The sequence below is a fragment of the Dendrobates tinctorius genome, unplaced genomic scaffold (assembly GCF_039654945.1).
Source record: "Dendrobates tinctorius isolate UK_male_01 unplaced genomic scaffold, ASM3965494v1 ptg000041l, whole genome shotgun sequence".
In the NCBI taxonomy this organism is placed as follows: Eukaryota; Metazoa; Chordata; class Amphibia; order Anura; family Dendrobatidae; genus Dendrobates; species Dendrobates tinctorius.
In genome coordinates this window covers 5,262,183-5,281,558 of record NW_027361709.1, presented here as the reverse complement: position 1 = coordinate 5,281,558, position 19,376 = coordinate 5,262,183, and the positions used below count along the sequence as shown (strand labels likewise).

Sequence of the window (19,376 nt, the reverse complement as noted above, 5' to 3'; positions counted from 1 at the left end):
GAATGCAGACTTTGATGGAATGGTCTGCGGGTGTCATGTGCGTTTGGAGAGCCCCTGATGTACCTAAACTATTGAAACTCCCCACAAGTGACCCCATTTTGGACACTAGACCCCCCACGGAACTTATCTAGATGTGTGGTGAGCACTTTGAACCCCCAAGTGCTTCACAGAAGTTTATAACACTCGGATGTGAAAATAAAAAAATATTTTTTTTCCACAAAAATGATATTTTTGCCCCCAATTTTTTATTTTCCTAAGGGTAACAGGAGAAATTGGACCCCAAAAATTGTTTTGCAATTTGTCCTGAGTAGGCTGATACCCTACATGTGGGGGTAAAACACTGTTTGGGCGCATGGCAGAGCTTGGAAGGGAAGGAGCACCATTTGACTTTTTCAACTCAGAATTGGCTGGAATTGAGATCAGACGCCATGTTGCATTTGGAGAGCCCCTGATGTGCCCAAACAGTGGAAACCCCCAATTATAACTCCAACCCTAACCCCAACACACCCCTAACCCTAATCTGAGCCCTAACCCTAGCCCTAGCCCTAACCCTAGCCCTAACCCTAACCCTAGCCCTAACCCTAGCCCTAACCCTAAGGCTGTGTGCACACGCTGCGGATTTTGCTGCGGTTCCGCAGCGGTTTTGGCTGCTGCGGACCCCAGTACCATGATTCCCTATGGGAATCAAAAACCGCAGTGCAGACGGTGCGGAATTTTCCGCGCGGATTATCTGCGGTTTTCAATCCGCAGAAAGAATTGACATGTCAATTCTTTCTGCGGATTCTCCTGCGGTTTGCCATCTCCTCTATTGAGGAGATGAAAAACCGCAGGACAAAACCGCAGAGCAATCTGCAGGTAAAACCGCAGGTCTTTTGACCTGCGGTTTCACCTGCGGATTTTACAAATCCGCGCGGATGAATCCGCACCTAATCCGCAGCGTGTGCACACAGCCTTACCCTAACGGGAAAATGGAGATAAATACTTTTTTTTAGTTTTATTATTTTTCCCTAACTAAGGGGGTGATAACGGGGGGTTGATTTACTATTTATGGCGGTTTTTATTTTTGGCGGCTGTCACACGCTAAAAGACACTTTTTATTGTAAAAATAGTTTTTGCATCACCACATTTTGAGAGCTATAATTTTTCCGTATTTTGACCCACTGAGTCATGTGAGGTCTTATTTTTTGCGGGATGAGTTGACGTTTTTATTGGTACCATTTTCGGGCACGTGACATTTTTTGATCGCTTTTTATTCCTATTTTTGGGACGCAGAATGAACAAAAACCAGCGTTTCATGAATTTCTTTTGGGGGGGTGCGTTTACACCGTTCCGCGTGCGGTAAAATTGATAAGGCGGTTTTATTCTTCGGGTCAGTACGGTTACAGCGATACCTCATTTAGGTCGTTTTTTTATGTTTTTGTCGGTTTTATGCAATGAAAACTATTTTATATAAAAAATAATTATTTTTGCATCGCTTTATTCTGTGAGCTATAACTTTTTTATTTTTTCGCTGATGATGCTGTGTGGTGGCTCGTTTTTTGCGGGACAAGATGACGTTTTCAGCGGTACCATGGATATTTATATGCGTCTTTTTGATCGCGCGTTATTACACTTTTTGTTTGGTGGTATGATAATAAATCATTATTTTTTGCTTCGTTTTTTATTTTTATTTTTTAAGGGGTTCGCTAAAAGGGTTAACTAATGGGACAGTTTTATAGGGCGGGTCATTACGGACGCGGCGATACCTAATATGTGTACTTTTATTGGTTTTTTTTTATTATTTTCAAAAAATGAATTTATTGGGGAATATTTTTTTTTTTTTTACTAATTTATTTGGCGATTTTTTTAAATTTATTTTTACATTTTTTTTTAATTATTTTTTTACTTTATTACATAGTCCCAGGTGGGACATCACTGTCCTGTGACAGATCGCTGATCTGTCACATCACAGATCACTGTGACAGATCAGCAATCTGTCGCAGGCATTGAAGCAGACTTCCTCTTGCCTGCGCTTTGCAGGCACTGAGGAAGCCAGCTTCCTCAGGTCCCCGAAGGCCCCCGTCGCCATCTTGGATTCGGGGGCCTGGAGGATAGGAGCCCCCCCGCAGCAGCGCTGCACATTGCGCTGCCGTGGGGGGCTCAGGGAAGCATGGAGGGAGCCCCCTCCCTGCCGATGCTTCCCTTTAACTCCCGGTACACCGCGATCATGTTTGATCGCGGTGTGCAAGGGGTTAACGTGTCGGGGGCGGTCCGTGACCGCCCCTGACACATAGTGCCGGGTGTCAGCTGTGATAATCAGCTGACACCCGGCCGCGATCAGCGGCGCTCACCACGTGGGCGCCGCTGATCGCGGTAGACATACTATCCCGTCCACGGTCATACGGGCCCGGGTACCGTGGACGGGATAGTACGTCGGATGTCAGGAAGGGGTTAAAATATATATATATATTTTTTTCAATGAATAAGTCAAACTTCAGGGATTTACGATCTATGCAATTGTTGAGGAGATTACAAGAAGCATGAGGGTTCGTAGAGAGCGAATGTGGGGGATCTCGAGGAGGCAGCGAGATACGAGGGCTTCAAATGCATGATGGGAAACCATTGTTAAAAGAATGTGGGCTACATACTTCCATCTTCTATGGAAAAGCCTCTATCTGACCAGCAACTTTCACTGTCTTGTCCTATAGGCTCAGATTAACAACAGCTTTAAAAGGTAATATCAGCTCTGAGAACAATTTTTAGACCTCACTCTTTTGTCTTCTTCCCGTTGTCACGGTTTGTAAACTGACATAAGGCGGAAACCTGGAGCTTGTACATGTGAACACGACCTTGTAATAATCACAGTCTGATTTATCAATAGTTCTGACTACACAGTACCACAGAACAGAGATAGTGCCCTCACCAGATATACTTTATCCAGGATAATGGACTTTTAGTAATATGATACAGGAGAAAGTTTTACACAACTGTTCTGCTAAACTGCTTCTTACAAATTGACTGCTTCACCAGGACCTTCTTACCCAAAATGCATTGGTTTCTCCTACAATGCAAGTGACTGCTTTACAGAAAAACATGTTATACAATTAAACGTCACCCAATGGTGCTATTGCCACATTTGACGTCACTATCAGAGTATTACAACTTATTAAAGTGACAACAGTAATTTTAACTTAATTTTTTTTGCCCCAATGGGCAGAATACTCTCAATCGGCATTATTCTACATAAATTTATGAGTAACTTTTAAAATGCATTATATTACTAATCCAGAGTTACATCCTGTATTATACTCCAGAGCTGCACTCACTATTCTGCTGGTGCAGTCACTGTGTACATACATTACATTACTAATCCTGTACTGATCCTGAGTTACAGCCTGTATTATACTCCAGAGCTGTGCTCACTATTCTGCTGGTGCAGTCACTTTGTACATACATTACTGATCCGGAGTTACATCCTGTATTATACCCCAGAGCTGCACTCACTATTCTGCTGGTGCAGTCACTGTGTACATACATTACATTACTGATCCTGAGTTACCTCCTGTATTATACTCCAGAGCTGCACTCACTATTCTGCTGGTGCAGTCACTGTGCACATACATTACATTACTAATCCTGTACTGATCCTGAGTTATAGCCTGTATTATACTCCAGAGCTGTGCTCACTATTCTGCTGGTGCGGTCTCTGTGTACATACATTAAATTACTGATCCTGAGTTACCTCCTGTATTATACTCCAGAGCTGCACTCACTATTCTGCTGATACAGTCACTATGTACATACATTACTGATCTTGAGTTATATCCTGTATTATTCTCTAGAGCTGCACTCACTATTCTGCTGGTGTAGTCACTGTCCACATACATTACATTACTAATCCTGTACTGATCCTGAGTTACATCCTGTATTATACTCCAGAGCTGCGCTCACTATTCTGCTGATACAGTCACTATGTACATACATTACTGATCTTGAGTTACATCCTGTATTATTCTCTAGAGCTGCACTCACTATTCTGCTGGTGCAGTCACTGTGTACATACATTACGTTACTGATCCTGAGTTACCTCCTGTATTATACCCCAGAGCTGAACTCACTATTCTGCTGGTGCAGTCACTGTGTACATACATTACATTACTGATCCTGAGTTACATCCTGTATTACACTCCAGAGCTGCACTCACTATTCTGCTGGTGCAGTCACTGTGTACATACATCTCATTACTGATCCTGAGTTACACCCTGTATTATACTCCAGAGCTGCACTCACTATTCTGCTGGTGCAGTCACTGTGTACATACATTACATTACTGATCCTGAGTTACATCCTGTATTATACTCCAGAGCTGCACTCACTATTCTGCTGGTGCAGTCACTGTGTACATACATTACTGATCCTGAGTTACATCCTGTATTATACGCCAGAGCTGCACTCATTCTGCTGGTGCAGTCACTGTGTACATACATTACTGATCCTGAGTTACATCCTGTATTATACGCCAGAGCTGCTCTCACTATTCTGCTGGTGCAGTCACTGTGTACATACATTACATTACTGATCCTGAGTTACATCCTGTATTATACCCCAGAGCTGCACTCACTATTCTGCTGGTGCAGTCACTGTGTACATACATTACATTACTGATCCTGAGTTACATCCTGTATTATACCCCAGAGCTGCATTCACTATTCTTCTGGTGCAGTCACTGTGTACATACATTACATTACTGATCCTGAGTTACATCCTGTTTTATACTCCAGAGCTGCGCTCACTATTCTGCTGGTGCAGTCACTGTGTACATACATTACATTACTGATCCTGAGTTACATCCTGTATTATACTCCAGAGCTGCACTCACTATTCTGCTGGTGCAGTCACTGTGTACATACATTACTGATCCTGAGTTACATCCTGTATTATACTCCAGAGCTGCACTCACTATTCTGCTGGTGCAGTCACTGTGTACATACATTACATTACTGATCCTGAGTTACCTCCTGTATTATTCTCCGGAGCTGCACTCACTATTCTGCTGGTACATTACTTATGGTTTATCCAGTGGAGCTGAGGTTTGCATGAATTCTCACTCTGATTATAATGACTAAATTCCTGCTGAGTGTTCATATTCCTTATTACCATCACTAATTATCAGCTTATATATTAGCACTCGTAGACCCTGTTCTTGTGTTCGGGGCGTGAATGAGCTTTTGGTGATAAATGTATAAACAGGAGACTGAAGGTAACAGAAGAAAGTTATGAAAATACAAAATAAAATGATGTAAATCTAATTCTGGAGCTGTAAATCCTGCTGCTAAAGGGAGATGTTTGAAGAGGCAGATTCACTGCTCTGGGTCGGGAGGTGGAAGCAAGAACATCCTGCGGCCTGAAGAACGTCCAGCGCTGATACATTTACGAGGCCGAATCAGGCAGAACTTGGCAGACTCAGACAGGGATTTAATGAATCTTCTCTGACCCCAGATCTGGCCACCAGCAGCTTTCTCTGTAAAGATTTATTTGGACAGAACCTAAAAATATGTCCAACGTTTCCAGAGAGGAGCTCAGGATTTAGATGAGGATCCGATTCACTGCCACCTTACAACCCAACACGTCCCAAAATGCAACAATTACTCCATCCCGAATGTACAGTGTGGGGCCCGGGGCGTAATGCCCTGTACGGTACAGAGTTATAGAGCACAATGATTGGATGCTGAAACGTGCGTGGGATGGACTGAACATTTGGAAATTACCGTACCCTAAGGCAGGTGGTGTGCAGAAACACTTCTCTCTGTATAGTATATTCTAGATATACAGAGGTTTCCAAATTGTGAGAAAAGTGGCTGAGGGGTGGAAGAAATGTGCTAGAGCTGTAGAAAAATGATTACTTACCCGTTAAATCCTCCTGCGCTCTAGCGCAGGGTTCCCCAACTCCAGTCCTCAAGGCCCACCAACAGGTCATGTTTTCAGGATTTCCTTAGTATTACCCAGGTGATAATTGCATCACCTGTACAATACAAGGGAAATCCTGAAAACATGATCTGTTGTGGGCCTTGAGGACTGGAGTTGGGGAACCCTGCTCTAGCGAACTCCATCCTTCTAGCGTACTCCATCCCTTTGTGTACTTCATCGCTCGAGCTTACACCATCGCTCTAGCGTAGTCCATCTATCTAGCATAATCCAGCTTTTTAGTGTAGCCCAGCGCTCTAGTGTACTCCATCCCTCTGGAGTTCCCTGTCCCTTGGCGTATCTTGTCCCCTAGCGTAACTTGTCCCCTTGGCGAACCCCGTCCCCTTGGCGAACCCCGTCCCCTTGGCGTAGACCGTCCCTCTGGCGTAGACCGTCCCTCTGGCGTAGACCGTCCCTCTGGCGTAGACCGTCCCTCTGGCGTAGACCGTCCCTCTGGCATACTACGTCCCTCTAGCGTAGCCCGGCACTCTGGTGTAAGCCGGCACTCTGGCGTAGCCCAGCACTCTGGCATACCCCGTCTCTCTGGCGTAGACTGTCCCTCTGACGAACCGCGTCCCTCTGGCGTACTGCGTCCCTCTGGTGTAAGCCAGCACTCTGGTGTAGCTCAGCACTCTGGTGTAGCCCAGCACTCTGGTGTAGCTCAGCACTCTAGTGTACCCCGTCTCTCTGGCGTACCCCATCTCTCTGGCATAGACCGTCCCTCTGGTGTACCCCCGTCCCTCTGGCATACTACGTCCCTCTAGAGTAGCCCGGCACTCTGGTGTAAGCCGGCACTCTGGTGTAAGCCGGCACTCTGGTGTAAGCCGGCACTCTGGTGTAAGCCACCACTCTGGCGTAGCCCGTCCCTCTGGCATATCCCGTCCCTCTGGCGTACTGCGTCCCTCTGGTGTAAGCCAGCACTCTGGTGTAGCCCAGCACTCTAGTGTACCCCGTCTCTCTGGCGTACCCCATCTCTCTGGCATAGACCGTCCCTCTGGCGTAGCCCAGCACTCTGGCGTAGCCCAGCACTCTCGTGTAGCCTAGCACTCTGGTGTAGCTCAGCACTCTAGTGCACCCCGTCTCTCTGGCATAGACCGTCCCTCTGGCGTAGCCCAGCACTCTGGCGTAGCCCAGCACTCTGGTGTAGCCCAGCACTCTGGTGTACTCTGTCCCTCTGGCGTAGCCCATACCTCTACTGTATCTTAGCTGCAGAAATGACATGCCATGTACCACTTATGACTTCTGCAGACAATGACTGACCTGCCTCACTCATTGCTGGAGCCGCGTACCCCTAGGGCTAAAGGAGAGCACCGTAGTGATGGCACTGGATCAGCAGGGGATTTACAGGCAGGCTTATTTGTTTTTTTGTTTTCTGTTTTTTTTTTCGCTACTTCAAAAACCTTATTTTTGGGCACAGAAGTTTATCTGCTGTAAATGATCTCCCCTCTTTTTTTTTTTTTTTTTTTTTTGTCCCCGAAGGACCCTATGTATTAAGGTGACCATAAGATTTTTAGGATCAGTAATGACTTGTAAGAGAACATGGCAGCAAGTGTTTAATGAGCTTACAGCGCCACCACATGGTCATTGCAAGGGAAGGCCGAGCGCCAATATAGTATCACATGACAGGCGGATCACAAGAAGTCCTGCTCCCCGTGATCAGTAGATTCATGGCAGAACCTGTTAGCAGATGCTCAAGAGCGCCACCAAGCGGGTCCGTAAACGCTGCAGGGAAAGTTCTATACAGCCAGTGCGTTATCACAGGGCGCCCATTCAAATGAGTGGAGAAAACATGAGGCCGCCAGAGGCGGTAAGGATCTCTGCAGTTGTCCTGGATCGCCCTTATTCCCATGACGTATAGATAGGGCTACCTGACAGTACGATTTTTTTGGGTGCTGACGCGGTGTACAGCAGATCTGCGCCGAGCTTTTCTCTCCCCTTCCCGGTTCAGTTGATTCGTCAGACATTTGCCGCCATCTCGCCGTCCCCGTTCCTGCTCTGCTCAGGCTGTTATCTCCTCGCTCTGAAGGTTAATTTGCGTTCGGAGGGTTTGTGCAGATTTCAGCAGCTGATGTTCTTGCCGTGACTTTAATAGCTGGTGAAGCTCTGCAAACTTATTGCGGCACTTCCCCCTCCGCTCCCCTCTCTTGTCTCGCTCACTGTTTTCTATCCTGCACTTTCTCTGAAAATAAAGCTTTTATATTTCTTTTGAAGTCAGAAATTTTTGTCCTGTCGGCTCAGATCCCGATGTTTTCAAAAGCAGAAGCTTCCAACGTAGTTGTAACCGCATAAAATGATAATGTCGCTTTCTTCAGCGTAAGCAGATTCTGAGCGGGTGAGAAATGGCTCCTCAACCTTTTCAGATGTCAGTTATCGACTTTCAGCTAACAGTAGATGAACTTCATGCCTGAAGGAATCACCAATAAGCAGAGATCATAAAAAAACGATTACGATCACAGCAAAAGAATCTGTAATATCCAATGCTTGGCGACACTAGATGATGGAATCTTCACATTTCACGTCGGGTTGTTCCAATGGCCACAAAAAAACTAAGGAAAAAATTGCAATCAAGGGAATAAAGTGGTTGAAAATGATCCTTTTTGTCGTCGCAGAGACTCTGGTGACTGGTACGAGCGCTCATTATTGATTCCAGTGATTTACTGGTTCGCCTGCAGGCAATTTTATTGCTTTTCACGTTATTGGACGTCGGGCTGATGTGCAATATTGTTTCTAGAGTTTCTCTATCTAATATCATGCTTTGCCTAATAAAAAAAGACAAAAATATCATTGTGTAGAGGGCTGAAAGCTTTTGATAAGAAGTTGAAAGAGCGTATAGTTTCATTGACTGAAGAAGCCCAATCTAGAGGACAGGCGCAGCACAGGAGAAGTCCTAAAAAAAAGTTTGAGGTTTTGATAAGGGAAAGAAGATGACTGAGCTATTATAACAAGAGGAATGGATAACGTGCTATACAAGGATATGGGGAGAAGATGCACTATATGGACAAAAGTATTGTGACACTAATAAAATAATTCTAAATCCATAGGTATTAATATTGATTTGCTTTCCTCCCCATGGGGATGAATGGGGCTGAGGTCTGGGCTCTGTGAGGCCTCTTTTGTTCTCCTTTCCATGTCTGTATGGAGCTTGTGTACTGGGCACAGTCATGGGTAACAGAGAAGGGTCTTCTCCAAACTGTTCCCACAAAGCTAAAGATACAATTGTACACAATGTCTTGTGCTGAAGATGAAGATTTCCCATCACTGGAGCTGAGGGTCCGAGGCCGCCCCCTAATAACAGCCCATAGCATTAACCTCCACCATCTGTATAGCTGAAACAATGCAGTCAGGAGGTGATGTCTTCCTGGAACCACCAAACCCAGACTCCTCCATCAGAAGTCAGATGGAGAAGTGTGGTCTGTCAGAGCAGAGAACACGTCTCCTCCAGAGTATAGTGGTGGCAGCTTTACACCATTCCATCCAACGCTCGGCATTGTGCTTGGTGATGTACGGCTGCATGCAGCTACTCAGTCGTGAAGCTCCCGGCGGGGTGCAGTGCTTGTGCTGATGATAATGTCTGGACTCTGCAGTTATGGGGTCAACAGAGCGGTGGTGACTTTTCTGCCCTCTGCTCCTCAGCACTCGACTCCCCGCTCTGTAACATTACGTGGTCTCTACTTCATTGCTGAGTTGCTGCGGTTCCCTCCACTTCTAAGTGATATCACTCACAGGTGATGGGGAAGATTCAGGAGGAAGAAATGTCATGGACGGACTTGTTATATCGATGGCTCCTATTACAGGACCGCGCTGAGATCAGTGAGCTCTGCACCAAAGGCGGGTCTGTCACATGTTAGTAAATGCTGTCGGCATGGTGGGGGACGGAGGTGTTACTGCGGGGGTGATAGGCTGGAGGTTGTACACTAGGGGGATAAGGGGTCGGATGTTATACGCCATGGGTGAGCAATGGCCCTGAATGTTATACACAGGGGGGTAGATGGGCCGATTGTTATGCATCGGGGGACAGTGGGGCTGAATGTTATGCACAGGGGGCAATAGGTCCAATACTTTTATGCAAATAGTGTAACCGAGGGATCAGAATTGTTAATAGCGCAATCCAGAGAGCAGGTGCAGCATTGGAGAAGTCTTAAAGTATAATGCTTTGATGGGACAAGAAGAAAGTTGTAAGTCTCTTTAAGGACAGAGGATGGATGAGGGGGCAGAACTGTGGATTGATTTTTTTTTTGGCTAAGAATATTGGGATTAGTTAGGTTTGGGGTAAGAGTTGAGCCCAGTAGTTTTGACTTGGACCCAGATGATGTCTTCAGACTGCGCTGATTATTACAAATTAGGTGGAGAGGGAGAAACAAAAGGCCTTTATGACAAGTGACGGCATAACAAAAAATATAGAAGAAAAAAAATCTACATTTTATAATATTTACCGTAATTCAATCTACCAAATTGCTCAAAGAGTAAAACCCTCTAGTACAATGCAAGGAGACCTGAGATCCAAAGCCGATCCGTGTCCTATAATTTTACTTTTGAATTTTTTTTTTTAACAATTGACCATAATGTCCGTCCCAGTGCGTTCGTCGCTGATGCCCCTGAGAGGGTTAATAGCGCAGTGTGACTATGATGCATCTGTAAAGGGAGAATGAGCTTGACCTGAATATTATTATTCATCTAAATTCATGCCGGTCCTTTGTGTGTCTTGATTACGCCCCGGGCTGTTCACAATGACATAGATTAATATGAAGATTACACCTGAACTACCAGGCATCTGTTTAGCGCCCTTTTGACCAGGGTCTGCATGGCAGGCGGCACACATTGCTGCTTGTAAGGGCGCCCATCTACAACATTGATTTGTGTCTTTCTCCTCTACCTCTCCCCAAACCGTCACATCATTAATTTCGTCCCCTTCCCCCTTGTTACTCTCTTCACAGTCCTTATCTAGGGCCACCTGCGTGTGTGTTGGGGAGATAGCTCAGTGACTTCTTCCTTGGGATTTAAGTACTGGGCAATAGCTTACACACAGTCCCATTCTCTAGATGACTGCTCGGACATGATGTAGGAAGCCTTATCTTAGGGCTGACACACATTGGACATTAATGGAAAAACATGTGTCCGTGGTGTGTGCAGAATGTCAATGAGGTTCCCTGCGCCTTCTGTGCTCTCTCCCACAGACAGGATCAGTCAAGTGCTGCCTTCAGTGTGCACGTGACGCTTGCGTTAGTTCTGGCCTCATAGAATGCCACATACCGTATGTATTTATTTATTCTGGTTGATTAAATGATGAAGACTGTTTTGTTTTTTTTTTCATTTAATACTCAAGAATAAAATACTGTCATACTAAATGAATATAACTTCTATAATTCTACCCCCTATGTACAAGAATATAACTACTGCATTGCTGCCTCCTATGTACAAGAATATAACCGCTATAATACTGCCCCCCATGTACAAGAATATAACTACTATAATACTGCTCCTATGTACAAGAATATAACTACTATAATACTGCCCCCTATGTACAAGAATATAACTACTATAATACTGCTCCTATGTACAAGAATATAACTGCTATAATACTGCCCCTATGTACAAGAATATAACTACTATAATACTGCCCCTATGTACAAGAATATAACTACTGTAATACTGCCCCCTATGTAAAGAATATAACTACTATAATACTGCCCCTATGTACAAGGATATAACTACTATAATACTGCTCCTATGTACAAGAATATAACTGCTATAATACTGCCCCTATGTACAAGAATATAACTACTATAATACTGCCCCTATGTACAAGAATATAACTACTGTAATACTGCCCCCTATGTAAAGAATATAACTACTATAGTACTGCCCCTATGTACAAGAATATAACTACTATAATACTGCCCCTATGTACAAGAATATAACTACTATAATACTGCCTCTATGTACAAGAATATAACTACTATAATACTGCCCCTATGTACAAGAATATAGCTATATTACTGCCCAGTGCATACCCAGCAGCACACTGCGTCATTTCCGGCTGTCCAGGCCATGACGTGGGCGGAGGGGAAGGCCTCCGCCCGCATCATGGCCTGGACTGCCGGAAGCGACGCAATGTGCTGCTGGGTATGCACTGCGCATGCGCTGCACAAAATGCGACACCAATTGCAGACACCTGTTGTCCGTATATATAGATTTGGCATGCTTAGGTGGTCTATACAGCCCCCCGAGGAAGCTAACCACGCGAAACGTGCGTCGGGGCAATTGTGGATACCTTCTACTTGATACCTCCTCCCCACATGGGTAAGCACTTGTAGTACCTCATGCATTGGTAGCAGATCTTTGTCCCTTTTGCACACTTGTGAATGGTTATAGCCTGTATGGCTATAACGCTTTTAGGGTTTTGGCAGATGCATTCATTTACAATTTAGTTTACAGGGGGAAAAAAAAAATTTGTCCTAGTGAGATTATATATATCTGTGCTTCTGCCTTAGTATTGTAGTTGTATCTGCTCTTTGACATGTGGTACATATGGAGGTACTGTAGGTAGGGACGCCGGGTCATTTCCCTCCCCATTTTTCATAACCTGTCTTGTTTGTTAATAGGGCCATATGCCCGTGTTATGTATGTATTTAATATGGACTAATAAAATTTTTTTGTACTTTACTAAATATATTGTCCTTCTGTATTGTTTTGCTGAGAGCTTTTTTGCTCCTTTCTTCTATGTAGGATTATATGTTATCTTTATGTAGCTGCTCCTTTTCTCTTGGTTGAGCTTTGGCTCAGGGAGTTCACCTTTGGTGTGTTTCCAGTATTATTATTATTTATTATTATTATAGCACCATTTATTCCATGGCGCTTTACATGTGAGGAGGGGTATACATAATAAATACAAGTACAGTAATCTTAAACAATACAAGTCATGACTGGTACAGCAGGAGAGAGGACCCTGCCCGCAAGGGCTCACAATCTACAAGGGATGAGTGAGGATACAGTAGGCGAGGGTAGAGCTGGTCGTGCAGCGGTTTGGTGGATCGGTGTTTACTGCAGGTTGTAGGCTTGTCGGAAGAGGTAGGTTTCGAGGTTCTTTTTGAAGGTTTCCATGGTAGGCGAGAGTCTGATATGTTGTGGTAGAGAGTTCCAGAGTAGGGGGGAAGCGCAGGAGAAATCTTGTATGTGATTGTGGGAAGAGGAGATAAGAGGGGAGTACAGAAGGAGATCTTGTGAGGATCGGAGGTTTCGTGCAGGTAAGTACCAGGAGACGAGGTCACATGTATGGAGGAGACAGGTTGTGGATGGCTTTCTATGTCATGGTTAGGGTTTTGAACTGGAGTCTTTGGGTAATGGGGAGCCAGTGCAGGGATTGACAGAGGGGAGAGGCCGGGGAATAGCGGGGGGACAGGTGGATTAGTCAGACAGCAGAGTTTAGAATAGATTGGAAGGGAGCGATATTGTTAATAAGAGTCAAGGCTAGAGATGACAGTTATTGTTAATCCTCTGTACAAGAGTATAACTACTATAATACTGCCCCCTATGCACAAGAATATAACTACTATAATACTGCCCCCTATGCACAAGAATATATCTACTATAATACTGCCCCCTATGTACAAGAATATAACTACTATAATACTGTCCCCTATGTACAAGAATATAACTACTATAATACTGCTCCCCTATATACAAGAATATAACTACTATAATACTGCTCCTACGTACAAGAATATAACTACTATAATACTGTCCCTATGTACAAGAATATAACTACTATAATACTGCTCCTATGTACAAAAATATAACTACTATAATGCTGCCCCAATGTACAAGAATATAACTACTATAATACTGCTCCTATGTACAAGAATATAACTACTATAATGCTGCCCCAATGTACAAGAATATAACTACTATAATACTGCTCCTATGTACAAGAATATAACTACTATAATACTGCTACCTATATACAAGAATATAACTACTATAATACTGCCCCTATGTACAAGAATATAACTACTATAATACTGTCCCCTATGTACAAGAACATAACTATTATAATACTGCTCCTATGTACAAGAACATAACTATTATAATACTGCCCCTATGTACAAGAATATAACTACTATAATACTGCCCCCTATATACAAGAATATAACTACTATAATACTGCTCCAATGTACAAGAATATAACTACTATAATACTGTCCCCTATGTACAAGAATATAACTACTATAATACTGTCCCCTATATACAAGAATATAACTACTATAATACTGCTCCTATGTACAAGAATATAACTACTATAATACTGTCCCCTATGTACAAGAATATAACTACTATAATACTGTCCCCTATATACAAGAATATAACTACTATAATACTGCTCCTATGTACAAGAATATAACTACTATAATACTGTCCCCTATGTACAAGAATATAACTACTATAATACTGTCCCCTATATACAAGAATATAGCTACTATAATACTGCCCCCTATGTACAAGAATATAACTACTATATTACGTCCCCTATGTACAAGAATATAACGGCTATAAAACTATATTTCTGCCTTCTCCAGACATACCGCTGATACATAGGCCCATGAAGTCCCTTTTATTTTCATTGCTCCACAGAACAGAATCCCAAATCTTTTTTGGCTTATTTCTGTGTTTTTTCAGAATATTGGAGATTACCGTATTTTTCGCTTTATAAGACGCACCCCAAATTTTCAGGAGAAAAATAGGAAAAAACTTTTTTTTAATAAAATGTGGTGCTTCTTATAATCCATGCGTCTTATTGCTTACGGGTGGTGGTGACTGAGGTGAAGCGGGGTCCCAGGGTTGCTGCTGGAGGACGCAGGAGTGGAACGTTGCTGCTGGGATGAGGTGGAGCTTTCAGTGCCGAGATCTCCATCTGCGCATGCGCGGCAGCCATTTTCCCGGAAGGAATCCACCGCACAGGAAAGCATGGATGGAACGGTAGAGCCCCCCACGCAGCACGGGACAGAACGCGGCGGCAGCACCAGGGAAAGTACGCAGCGGCAAGCACTGGGGGACAGAGCGCGGCAGCAGCACAGATAAGGTATATCCGCCTTGTAAGACGCACCCCCATTTTCCCCCAAATTTGGGGGAAAAAAAGTGTGTCTTACAAAGCGAAAAATATGTTACTTTCTCTATCCCCCACGACAGCACCATGGAGAGAGGGGATCCCGCCCTTCAGGGACAGGAAACCTACAGATAAAAGGACGGTACCTCTCCCTCGCATCAGTTGGTTTCCTGTCCCTGATGGGTTAACCTTCAGTTGCACAAGCAGCAGTCAGATGGGCAAAAGGATCGGGACAAGCGAATAAGCCTGTCCACCAGCCACTCCTCGCAGCGCAGCAGATCCGCGGTGATGAGCAAGTCACTGTCTCTGGATCATCCCCTACAAGATCCTATCCCTCCTCCAGAACCGTTACCTGCAACCACATCCAACTGGTGAGTTACTGTCGAGAAAGTTCACCTTTGTAATGGGGGTCCCTTCTCTTCCATTAGGGAAAGAAGCAATCGGGGAAAATGAAAAACAGTTGTTGTCCCACTTGTAACAGAGCCTTACCGGAATCCTGGAACAAGAAGCTCTGCAGCTTTTGTATACAACAAGTACTCTGTTAGGAAACCCCGGATTTTGCCTCTGAACTTAGATCTGTAATCAGATCAGAGGTCCAGAGTGCCTTTACGTCCCTAAAAGAGGGATACTATGGTATACTCCCAATATGATCCCTCTACCTCCGGAGGCATTGACTCGGATATATCAGACTCCTCATCCTTGGGTGAGGAAACGGGGGGAGTCATTGTTTTCCCCTAGACAAGGTAGACACACTAGTTAAAGCTGTGAGATCTACCATGGGGGAGTTGGACCCTTGTCCTAATGAAACAGTTCAGGACATAATGTTTGGGGGTTTAGGCCAAAATAAATGCATGGTGTTTCCACTAAATCAAAATATCCAGACCTTAATCAAAAAAGAATGGGAGAGACCGGACAGGAAGAACTCTTCGGTGCCTTCCCTTAAGAGGAAATATCCTTTGAAGAGGAAGCATCCACATCTTCGGATAAAGCCCCTAGGCTTGACGTTGCTGTGGCCAAAGCCTCTTAAGAAATTCGCCCTCCCCTTTGAGGACAAGGGTACACTTAAAGACCCCTTGGACAAAAAAGGTGACACCTTCCTTAAAGGGGCCTGAGAATTAGCAGGGGGAAACCTTAGGCCACCCATAGCGGCAACATGCACCTCCAGATCCCTGATGATATGGGTGGATCAGCTGGAGAAACAGCTGAGGGAGGGGACACCCAGAAATAAGATTTTAGAATCCATCCCCATGATAAGAGGGGCAGCGGCTTTTTTGGCAGACTCATCGGCCGAATCTGTCCGTTTAACATCTAAATCTGCAGCCCTCTCAAATGCAACGAGGAGAGCTCTATGGCTCAAATGCTGGCCAGGGGATTTGCAAACAAAACTCAAGTTATGCTCGATCCCATGTGAGGGCTAATTCTTGGTCGGAAGAGACTTTGGAGGATATCCTCCAAAAGGCAGGATTCCCGAACCTCGGGCCTGCGTCATTTAAACAGTCCTTTCGGAGCAGGAAGTTTCTTCGGAAAAAGCCCACTATGGATCAAAACAGATGGGATGAGGGAAGAAGAAAAGATAGAGAGTTCCTCTTTGGCAGCTCTTCCCGTGACAAAAAACCCTCAAAGTGACGGTCTCCACAGGGTGGGGGGAAGATTAACCCTTTACCTTCCGGCCTTGGAAAAAAATCTCAAACAGCCCTTGGATCTTAAATCTAATCAAGTCAGGCTTGCGTATAGACTTTTTTTTTTTCTTCCCCCTCAAAATTACGTGGTGACTCCCCTAAGATCTTTGGTACGGGAACAAAAAACCTAAAAGCCTTAGAAGGTGATTTTGTGAGCCTTGTAGAAAAATCCGTTTTTCATGAGGTTCCCCATCAAGAGATGAGGAAGGGGTTCTACTCCCCACTATTTCTCTTGTCCAAACCAGACGGCACCTATCGGACAATAATAAACTTGCTGAAATTGAATGGATATGTCAGAAATCAAAAATTCAAGATGGAATCAATAAAATCCACCATCAAAATACTGTACCCGAACTGTTTTATGACCGTGTTGGATCTCGGCGACACGTACCATCACGTCCCCATCCACAAAGAATTCCGGATATTTCTCAGACTAGCAGTTTCCATAAAAGGGGAAATAAGAGAATTTCAATACAACGCCCTCCCCTTCGGAATATATATAGCCCCCCCCCCCGCGTATTCACAAAATTAGTAGCGGAAATGATGGCTCATCTGAGGGTGTAAGATATTTTAATAATCTCCTACTTGGACGATTTTATAATAGCAAGCGACTCGGTCCAAAACCGCAGAGGGACAGAGTAATGAGCACCCTAGTGAACCTGGGCTGGCTTCTAAATTTAAAGAAGTCAAGGTTAGAGCCCAGCAGAATACAAGAATTCCTAGGGCTAACGTTGGACTCAAAAAAAACGAGTGTTGCCTCCCAATTCACAAAAAAGAAAAAATCATGCTCATAGTGGCAAAGGCCTTACGGAACCCCTCCATGACACTAAGGAAGGTGATGACACTACTAGGCTCCCTTTCAGCCTGTCTACCGGCAGTCCAATGGGCGCAACTACACACAAGGGATCTCCAGTTGGATATATTAGGAAACTAGTTAGCATTAAGGGGTAACTTAGAGGGCCACATAACTCCCCTGGGTAACAAGAGAGTCCCACATAATTACCACCGATGCAAGCCCCACAGGATGGGGAGCTCACATGGACAATCGGGTTACTCAGGGGGAATGGGGGAGTCAGGAACTTGGGGCTTCTTCTAACCAGAAAGAACTCTGGGCTGTGGGTCACGCTCTTTCAAATTTTCTACCTTTTTTATGGGGTCATCATGTCCGCGTATTCTCGGACAATCAAGTAACGGTGGCTTATATAAACCATCAAGGGGGAACCAGGTCCCGAACTCTACCCTTCCTCCAGGATCCTCAGCTTCGCAGAAAAAAAACCTTCTATCCCTTTCTACATTACACATTCGGTGGGTAGAAAATCAAAAGGCAGACTTTCTGAGCAGCAGCACTCAACTAAGGCAGGGCGAGTGGGTTTTAAAACAGTCCATTTTCGAACAGATTGCAAAGATGTGGGGAACTCCGGAAATAGATTTAGTTGCCGATTTCAACAACAAAAAAGTAGAGGCATTTTGCTCTCTAGACCCCAGGGGGAATACTCAGGCCCTAGATGCATTTTATGCACATGTTATCGAAGTACATGTATCAAAGTACTTCTGGCAGTTATAACATGGATGAATGTGACACGCATCTCTATTCTCTTCATACAGGTAACCAGCTTTTCCAATCTCTGCTCTGAATCCACTCCTGTGTCTCCATTCAATGTCAGCAAGCAGTTAATCCTGAATGCTATCTATGTGTTTTCAACTCTGCAAGCTTATATCTGGTAACCAGCTTTTCCAATCTCTGCTCTGAATCCACTCCTGTGTCTCCATTCAATGTCAGCAAGCAGTTAATCCTGAATGCTATCTATGTGTTTTCAACTCTGCAAGCTTATATCTGGTAACCAGCTTTTCCAATCTCTGCTCTGAATCCACTCCTGTGTCTCCATTCAATGTCAGCAAGCAGTTAATCCTGAATGCTATCTATGTGTTTTCAACTCTGCAAGCTTATATCTGGTAACCAGCTTTTCCAATCTCTGCTCTGAATCCACTCCTGTGTCTCCATTCAATGTCAGCAAGCAGTTAATCCTGAATGCTATCTATGTGTTTTCAACTCTGCAAGCTTATATCTGGTAACCAGCTTTTCCAATCTCTGCTCTGAATCCACTCCTGTGTCTCCATTCAATGTCAGCAAGCAGTTAATCCTGAATGCTATCTATGTGTTTTCAACTCTGCAAGCTTATATCTGGTAACCAGCTTTTCCAATCTCTGCTCTGAATCCACTCCTGTGTCTCCATTCAATGTCAGCAAGCAGTTAATCCTGAATGCTATCTATGTGTTTTCAACTCTGCAAGCTTATATCTGGTATATAGTTATTTCAACTTACTCTGCTTGTCCCCTTATGTTGTGAGGTCAAGAAACTTTTCAAAGTGCTTTATGATCCATGTAGTGCTGGACATGTGTTTATTTGACCACAACATTTTATTGGGTCCTGGTGTCTCAATTTAGTGTGATTGATTAACGAGAAGAGAGAGCCAAAAAAAAAAAAAAAAAACTTAGCCTTAACCTCCTATATATTCAGACATAGCTAGGGGGAGCATTTATGCAGGGGTGGCATTTATGCACATGTTATCGAAGTACATGTATCAAAGTACTTCTGGCAGTTATAACATGGCAGTGAGACAGGGCAGGAGACAGGTAAGACATTTATATACATC

General features: G+C 44.2%; 1 protein-coding gene across 1 annotated transcript in view; it reads left to right on the top strand.

Annotated features, from left to right (window-relative positions):
* The window catches only part of CHCHD6 (coiled-coil-helix-coiled-coil-helix domain containing 6), a 249,710-nt gene that overhangs the window by 24,911 nt on the left and 205,423 nt on the right, over nt 1-19,376 (top strand).